The sequence below is a fragment of the Denticeps clupeoides genome, chromosome 15 (assembly GCF_900700375.1).
Source record: "Denticeps clupeoides chromosome 15, fDenClu1.1, whole genome shotgun sequence".
Classification (NCBI taxonomy): domain Eukaryota; kingdom Metazoa; phylum Chordata; class Actinopteri; order Clupeiformes; family Denticipitidae; genus Denticeps; species Denticeps clupeoides.
In genome coordinates, this window is record NC_041721.1 from 7,558,478 (window position 1) to 7,568,436 (window position 9,959).

The following is a 9,959-nucleotide window of genomic DNA, read 5'->3' on the forward strand; positions in this document are numbered from 1 at the left end:
GTCTTCAGCATATTATGGGGATTACTTGGCAGGGCAGAGTATCTCATGCAGAGATACTCAGCAAGAAAGGCTGTTCGAGTATTGAGGCAACAATTTTCAGACATCAATTGTGATGGCTTAGACATGTTATAAGGATGCCCTGTAGTCGTCTGCCTCACAACGTGCTGTATGGTCAACTAGACATAGGGCAGCCTTCTGCTGGAGGGCAAAAGAAGACCAGCTGAAAATATCGCTAAAGAAGTGTGACATCAAGCCGGGAGACCCGAAGCACATTGCTGATGACCGCAAGTCCTGGCGGCAGCTGTGCTCACTCAAGGAGGGAAGGACTGCCAGGAGACAAAAGAAGAGCACACCCATGACTGCTAGTAACACCTCAACCAATTTCACATGTCCCACCTGACAGACAGAATTCACCGCCAAAGGCCAGAAGTGGACGTCATCATCGAATTCGATGGAAAACACAAGAAAACACACATTCCAGAACATGTTTTGGGTGGCAGTGGTGGCCTAGTGGGTAAAGAAACAGACCTGTAATCAAAAGGTTGCCAGGTTCAAATCCCGAGTGCCCAAAGTGCCACTGAGGTGCCACTGAGAAAAGTACCGTCCCCACACACTGCTCCCCGGGCACCTGTCATGGCTGCCCACTGCTCACTAAGAGTGATGGGTAAAAAGCAGAAGATACATTTCTTTGTGTGCACCGTGTGCTTAGCTGCAGTGCTTGACAATCACTTCACTTTCACTTCACTTTCAGAAAGTGTGTTCTGAAGGATTTTGGGCATCATTGCGTATTTGTGTGAGTGTAGAATTTGCAGCAGTGTGTGTGCTTGTGTGTATTTGTTGCTGTTGCTATAGGATTTGAGTTAATGTATACCACTGGTGCACTATTTCGTGTATAGCACAGTGTGTAGAAGTGTGTGCAGCAGGACTGTTGCCACTGGGAACAAAATGCTGTCCTGCCGTCATTCGGGATGCTGAAGAGAGGAGCTGATGGACAGATACTGGAATGGAGAGAGGGAGGGATGTTGAGGTGGAAAGTGCTGACAGATAGCAGTGGACGTAGGCCCCCATGGGACGATATTACCTTCTGAGAGAAAGATGTTCTTCTCTCTCTCTCACACACACATGCACGCACACACACATACAGTTCCCACTGGTATGGGTATAATTAGATAGGGAAGGGAACTCAGAACTGAAGCCTTGCAGAAAAAGAAAGAGTTCAGAGTGTGAATTTTTGTCATTTGAATGTTTGTAGTTTTTTTTGTGTGTGAGTGAGAGAACCAATGCACATCTTCATAATTCATCTCTCTCTCTCGCTCCCTCTCTGTGTATGTGTGTGTGTAGATTAGTGCTGTATGCTATTTTGGTAGGACATCTGGGCTCTTTGGGTAATGCATTTTCTAGAAAACTCCTCCCATCAGCTCCCAGTCATGGAGTGACAGAAACAGTTTTTTTTACTGAGATTTCATGTTTGCTTTTGTTTTACTTCCTACTGGTCTCTACTTGAAATAAAAAATACACCCATTTTGACATAAACTAAATGGCTAACTTCCAGTACAGACACCTGGTGGTAACACAACAATCCTGTGAACACAAACGGTTAAAATAATCACCTCCGTTAATTAGGCAGGTTTTTGTGGAGTGAATTGAGTTTAGGGTGACATTAATGGCTGTTAGCAATATTAAGAATTTTTTTGCGTGTTACTTTTTAAAAATAAGATGATTTGGAAAATCGGATCTCAGTGTCTGATCTCAGTGTCAGGAACTTGTGCATTAACACTGAAATCTAATGAAATGTAATTACTGGGGTGTCGATAAGAATCAATGGTGTGTGAGTCTGGTGGTGCAGTGTGAGTGAGCTGATAGGTGTGTGTGTTGGTGTGTCAGGCCTTATTTCCTGTCCAACGGCTCTGTGAGATTACTGATAGCATTGACACTCCAGTGTTGAGTGGAGTCAAACCTGTCTGTCGGTTTTTGCTCTGAGGTCTTATCAAATCAAGCAGATTATACACACAGACACACACACACACACACACACACACACACACACACACACACACACACACACACCATGCTACAGAATTATGTTCTGTTATTTCTGTGCTTATATTGTGCATTTCTGTGTGTGGCCCAAGCCTGTGCATGGGGTATATATATTTGGGGTTATTGGAGCCTTGTACAAAGTTTGAAGGTGTAACTATGCTTGGTTTGTGTTCATGTGTATTTTGTGTTTGTGTGTTTGACTCAGTGTGTGCATGTTTGTGTTTTCTTCCATTTTTTTTTGTTTTTAATCCGGCACATATGTGTCTATGTGTATATTTATTTGAAGGTGAGTTTCGGTGTATTAGTAGGCCAGAGTTACTGTGTGTCTATGTGTGTGTGTCTCAGTGTGATCCCAAATGCCCTAAAGGCACAGTGCTTTACCCGACATAGAGTAGGAGCAGAAGACAGGAGAGTGTGTGTGATCGATATGTGCAAGAGTGTGTGACAGGAGTGTGTCTTAAAGCATGAAAACAGACAAAAGCCTGCTGCGACTTGGAGAGATCAGGGATAAGCCTGGCTGTGTGTGGCCATGTGTTTGCGTGTTTCAAGTTCACTATTTTGGCGTTTCTGTGTGTGTGTATGAGAGAATGTGTTTGAGTGAATTTTAAAACCATAACCTATAACACACTTCTGCCACTCCTGCAATTACAATGGCTAATATGAAATGATTCAGCTCTTAAAGCTGATTGGTTTAACATAATCTTAAACTACGCACTGTTTCTGTTATGTTATGCTATTTAATTAATTAATTTATTTTTACTTTTTACTAAAATAGTTTTTTGTATTCTGTTTTTAAAAACAGTTGTTTTATTCCTAATTTGAAACGTGGGCCTCTCACACCCTCCTTTTCATCCAAGCAGCATCATTGCCATTCCTGCCATATTTATCGATGTTCAAGTGGTTTTAGTATCACTACCTGGCTACTCAGCCAGTTTTCTATTATAATGTAGTTCATGTTATGTTTTATATACTGACATTTTGGAGAAAGTGAAAATAGTTTCGTCAGGCTTTTTTGTTGTTGTAGTAAATTCATTAATAATCTAACAACCATTGTTCCAGTGAGATAACAACCCATTCTCATTAGTAATTGAACAAACGGTGATGCATAATTCAGGGCTAGTGGTTGAATTTGAGCTAATGGTTATATATAGGATTTTTTAAGTTCTTTATTTGTATTGCGAAAGACAATAGTGTTTAATTCTGATAAAATCACATTCACCCTCAGTCCCTTAGATTCTTCACTGCTTTAGTATCCTTTGTACCTTGTCCCCTTATTTGCCTCCTGATGTTCTGCTCCTTACTGCCCTTTTCTGTCTTGGCCCTGATGGGTATACAGATCTGGGACCTCAGGTGGTCTCGACTGCCTGTATCTTCTGCAGATGTTTCTCACCTGCCTGAGGCCATATCACCTCCACTAGCTCCCATGTCTGGTTGCTGAATGGACAGTGATTTGGTTTTGTTTGTATATGTTTTTGTGCAAAAAAACTGTGTGCCAACAGATTCACATAATGCCATTCTTTTCCGACCATTGGAAAAGAATGCTTCCACAATTGTTATTGACATTATGACTGCCTGGATTAGCGTTAGTGTAGCTCTGAGTCTGCTATTCAGCAACTTTACATCACTCAGTGTTCAAGATTTTTTTCAAAACTATTTTCCTTACAAAATAGAGTTTTTGTGCTTCCTCAATCCCTGTATACAGAAGGTACAGACAAAAACTCAACCACAATTCAATTGTTGAAATGAAAGTTTGAACATTTTTGATCTGATTAAGTATATTTTAAAATTAAGATTTCTTTATGTTGTGTGTGTGTGTCTAAAAATAGTGACTGAATGAGTTAGTATTACCTGCAGGCCGAGGTCCTGCAGACAAACTCCATTACCAACACACACGCACACCATGCTACAGAATTATGTACATAATAAAATCACCAATTCCTTGCACAGTGGCTGTACCAGAAATGGTGACAAAATACAAACCAAAATTCTAGTCATTTCACAGTGCACTTCATGTTAACTCTTTATTTAGCATCTCTGGTTGTTTGGGAACTTGGGAAGATAGGTTGTGATTCAAGCCCTTTCAGTTAACAATTAATGCTTGCAGTTCATTAAGCACTGAATTGAGGTCCACGATGGAATCGATGAGCATGTTTCCAGCCCATGTTCGGGCCTTTGAATCCAATCCTAGCTCCATGTAACACCTGGCAATGTGTAGCCTTAGACTCATGGACTCATGATTGTATAAAGCTGTCCTGTTCGTGTCTGTTTGCCATCGGGTTTGGGGCTCTTTGGTAATTGTTTCCCATGTCCTGTTCACGCTGTATTAAACCCCTATTTCGTAACGTCATGCATATGTGTCCTTCTTCCATGGCATTTCCAGCCATTGTGACAGAATGACCCGACCACTTCAGGATGCAGCTGACTTCTCCCGAGTCCGGCATCTTGTCCGGCCGGACCTCGACGGCACACTTCAGGTGCTCCCCGCAATAACCGAGGTGAAGAAAGCGGTGGACTGCCCAGGACAGCCGCCACTCGTCCACTCGTGTGGGGATTGTCTTAGGAGCCAATAAAATGTGACCTGCCAATTGGATGAAGCAGATATCCGGCACAGTGGTCCTATTTGGTACTGCAGTTGCCCCACAGTCACGCTTTTCATAGATATTCACACTCGCTTCATCCTTAGGAATTAAGGTAATAACTGATATTCACTACTGTTGCAGTGCATTAGCCATCACTCTAGTTAATGTCCCAGACCCCTCCATCATCACTTTGCCACTAATGTTGTGCAGGACGATCCGATTGCTATACACGACCCATCAAATTAGTTAACAATCAGACAATTTGCTAAACTCAAAATCTCCGGACAAGCATACTCAGCAACCTCAAACACACACTTAATGCAGAAAATAGTGTCTTTGAAAGCAGTCAATTGGACCTGGACTGAGAGGATACCTACATTTTGTCCTTATTTTATTTGTGAAAGATAAGCATGTCATATATGCAAACATGGCTTTATTTAGTTAGTGGCTGAACAGAGAAGGAATCTATCCTAGCAACCCGACTAAAACCAGAGAATCGGTGGAAGATGGGAGAGACAATGTGGAGCCAGGACTGGTGCAGATTTGTGAGAGCTGGCCATGGTGTCAGAAGCTGCACAGGGGATGGTGGACAGCATTTGAACAGCACTGATGCAGTGTGTTGGCTTAGTGTGTATCATTAGTCCCACCCTGTCATATGACAGATAACAGTAATTCATGATGACTGAATGTGCCCAAATATACATATAACATTTATATAATTTTTACAATTTGTGTAATTGAATTTATAAATTTCACATTTTGAATAATTCATAACATTTTATTATTTGTATTTGTATAGATGTATTTATTTGCATAATTTTAGCAGTCATAGCCCTCCATAGAATACCAACACCTATTTATTTCTGCAAAAACTGATATTGAGTAATTAAAATCAGGAACAGTTTATACACGAACAATGCATGAACAATTATCAGTACAGAGCCTACAAAACAGCCAGATACACACGTTGAAATTCTGAGGCAACATTCTGTTTGTGTGGTGGGTTACATCAAAATAGAGATAAACAGCCTACACAACTGTTCTGGTCCTCACTTTCTTTCTTTCCTGTTTTCTTATTCAATTTGAGGCACTCATGTTCTGCCAGGTTAAATGCTCTGCTCAACAGGTAGCACTTTTCAACACTGCACTTAAAGTCCCTTGCAGCAAACGCAACATTCACTCAACATTTCTGTAATAGACTCACACAGGGCCAATAACATTCTGTCAGGCTTGCAATCACACTCTGCCACTGGGAAGATTCTGCCTGCCGTGCGTATATAAATGTCTTTCTTTGTGTGTGTGTGTGTGTGTGTGTGTGTGTGTGTGTGTGTGTGTGCACGTGTGTATGTACTTTGAATTGTTTGTTTCACATTTTTGTACATTTTGGATCCGATGGACATGCCGTCAATGTAAGTACACTTGATTGACAGTAGCCTGCAGCTTTTAGGAGTCATCAGAGGCAATCAGCCATTATGAAAAATGACATGCATCACACACACACTCACACACGCCACTCTCACCAAATCCCTCCGCAACAACACTGATAAAGTGATAGAGGGATTCTCAGAGAGACAATGAGTGTGAAATGTCCTCATTTTCACCACTGAATAAGAACCTGCATCCACAGCGCTGTCTTTTTACAAGTTGATTGTGCAAGGAAAAGAATAAGTAGACCCAAGGGAAATTGACAACAAACACACAGCACAAGCACACAAATAAAAGACCTTTGCTGAGTCAGATGGTCTCTTAAAGTGAAAAGATGAGATCTGACACTGAATAAACAGTCCCCAAAATAACCTTCTCTACTGCAGTCTATTAATAAACAACCCATATTTACCATCTCTGTTGATTTTGAGGAAGTGTCTGAAAGAAAGAGAAGTGTAGAGGTACTCCTATCTGCACTCATCTGTGTATTAAAATGTTCTAATCATTCTTAGCCATCTTCAACATCTTAGGGTTTTGTGGAAATGAATGCAAGCAAAGCGAAAGCTGGATAGTTTTCACTCTGCTAAAACAAAACTAAAACTAGGTAACATAGATATCTGCTGTGACAATGGTGAATGTGCTGTGTTTATAATAGTATTTTTATTATTGTGTATGTTAATATGGATATTTAATGTGCGCTAATGTTTTTATGTTTATGTATACTTGCCTTTTGACAAATGCCTGTTGGATTGTGTGTTGATGCAGGGTGTGTGTGTGTCTGTGTGTGTTAGACAGAGCAGGGCTAAAAGCCTTCCAATTAAGTGGCGCTCCACAGGCCCTGCGTCTGGCCCATCTGCACTGTGTCACCATAGCAACTGTCAGGTAGATTCCTGGTGGCTTATGGTGGAAGTTAGAGCTCCTCTGACTACAAGAGCCCAACCCCTTCTTTTCTCCACATCAGGGTCTCTCTCTCTCTCTCTCTGTATGTATATATGTATGCATATTTCTTTTTTGTTGTTTGTTATTTTTTATTCACTTTTTAAGCTATGTCCTGCCAGTTTCTTTCCTGCATCTACCCTGCAAAATAAAAACTCTACAAGTTTTTTCCCAATATGTTGCTTTACTTCTTATACCCCCACCTTTCTCTTTCTTCCTCTCTCTCTGTTGGCATTTAGACAAACAGGTCCCATTAGTGTGAGTCTCTGTGCACTGCATGAATGGCAGGGAGTAATTAGTATTTTTTTATTATTCTCCCTTCTCTCTTTCACCCTCTCTCTCATGCACACACACACACACACACACACACACACACACGCACAAACACACTTAAATTCATACACACTTGCAAAAATCTCAAAACAGTTAAACACACAGATACACACAGGCACACACATAGTTGCCAGCACACATTGTCTATATTTAATGTGGGAAGCAGGGATGTGGTCTTTGTCACAGCTGCCCTGATCCTTAATTAATGACATTTTCCCTTTAATTACCATTCTACACTGGAGCCCAGCGCTCCTCCCTTGTTTTTTTAAGAGTTCACTATTTTTATTCTCAACCAGTTTTTATACTTACAATCGCACAGTTGTTGGTATTATTGTAAAAACAAGAAGAAAAGTAACGAATTAACTTAGTATGACAATTGTATGTAAGATGTTTGCCAGTGTATTTGGAGATGTGTCTGAATGTTCTCTTTTCTCTCTGTATCCGTATCTTTCTACACTTTTCTGGATTGCTGATCAAATTAGACGGGCCTCAGAAGAACGTCGATCTGCTATTTCTTTCTGGTTTTATGGTTTGGTCTGGCTAATGGCTACATACTCACAAGGGTTTGTGTTTACACCTTTTTTGTTATATAGATGTATGCACACATGCCTACCATTTATTTGCTGGAATCTATACACACACTTTATCATGTGCTTGAATTTATTTGAACATGACAGCTGTCCATGGCTATTTACTTCTCTTAACCAACAAAAAAGGGACTTTTTTTTTCTTTTAATATTCTGTGAGAGGCCTTGCTTCTCTGGTCCAATTCAGTTCAGATGGGGAGTCGGTCATTTTGCTCTTCATACTGTAGTTCCTCTAGAGCTCTGAGTCGTTGTATTTTCTCTTCAGAAAATTATATTTTATAAAAATGTATATACAGTAGAGGCCAAAGATTTGAACCCACCTTCTCTGTGTTTTCTTTATTTTCATGAGCATTTACATTGGTAGATTCTCACTGAAGGCATCAAAACTATGAATTAACACATGTGAAGTTTTATATATATATATATATATATATATATATATATATATATATATACACACACACACACACACACACACACACACACACACACACACACACACACACATATATATATATATAGAGGGAGAGAGAGAGAGAGAGAGAGAGAGGTAATTTGTTCAATTTTGTAATACGAAAGGGCTGGTTGAGAACTTAAAAGGTTGTGAACTATATCAGATGGAAATATGTACGTTGACATCTGGACACTGTGCACCTGAAAAATGATCTACAGAAATTCTCAGTTAGAAAATTATTTCTCAATTTTTCTTCAGGGATTGTTGCTGGCTAGCACTGATTCAATTCAAAGGCAGAAATGGTTCTTTATGGCCTTTGGTTCTTGCCTCTAGGTTTCTCCTTCTTGTATCCCAGTTGATGTCCAGTTGTTTCCTTGTTTCATAATCTGAATTCTTTACATATATCACATCTAGATTTTGATATAGGCTATTCAGCTTAACTCTTGTGCTCTGTTTGCACATCAAGGATGCTCTGGCAGAACATCGTGAGCAGAGATTCAACTCCTTATTGCAAAAAGCAGCATAAACCCCACTTAATTTGTGCTTAACTGGGTGAAAGGTTAACCACTCAACCATTTAATGGAAGCTTTACTTTGGTCAGCCACATGAATTATGTAGGTGGTACAACACAACTTTCACACCTTTTTGGTTATTGATGCTTTTCATCATCTCATTGTTTCCCTCCTGAGGCTTGTGAGTGAGCCTGGTTCGTTTTGTTGTTCCCTCTTACTATTCTGTGTCTATTTGTTGAGGTTTGTAGTAGGTAACATTGCAATCCGTCTCATGTGGACATTGAATCTGTTGTTGTGTTCAGTGTTTAAATTGTATAAGATGCTTAGCCTTTTAAAGTTTTAACACTGTCAGAATGAGGCTGCAGCCAGTACAAATTATCACACATGTTAGCACAGTATTACTTACAGCAAATATGACTAGTTAACATTTACTCTTATTGAAACTGGCTTATGGGATCGATCAGTGGATATGTCGGACTTCAGTGAGTCTCTGTGGATATGACTTGGAGAAGAGCACAGAGGATACACTGCATACCAAAATTTGCATTTCTTCTGGTGGGCTAGCTTCTATCTTCTCCAGCACCCTGGACAGGATAACTCATTGTCTGTCCTCATCCTCATGGCAGACAGGTGATGTATCTGATATAGTGAGAAAGAGAGAGAAGGGAGACAGGGAGGTGAGAGAGTCTTTACAACCCAGATGTGGCATGAATTGCAAAGACATGTTCTGGCAACCCCACTGCAACCAAAGTTATGGTGTGTGTGAAGAGCCAAGTGAGGAGAACTGGTGGTGAACCTGGCAACCCCACTGGCACTGGAAGCAATGACAAATAGAGGGTACAGATGTGAAAAAAATAGAGGGTACAGATGACAAGGGACCAGAACTGGTGCAGGGAGGCTATAAGAAGCCAAATTAGGTTTTGGGATGTCATTTCTGACAGAGTGAGGGGTAGAGGTGTTTGAAGTGTTTGGCTGAGGGGCTGAGCCTTGGCTTTGGCATTTAATGGTGTAAGAATGGACATCGCGGGAGCCTGCTTTTGCCTTGCATAACAGATGTCTGCAGGGGGAAGTGAGACATTCCTGTGTCGACGGT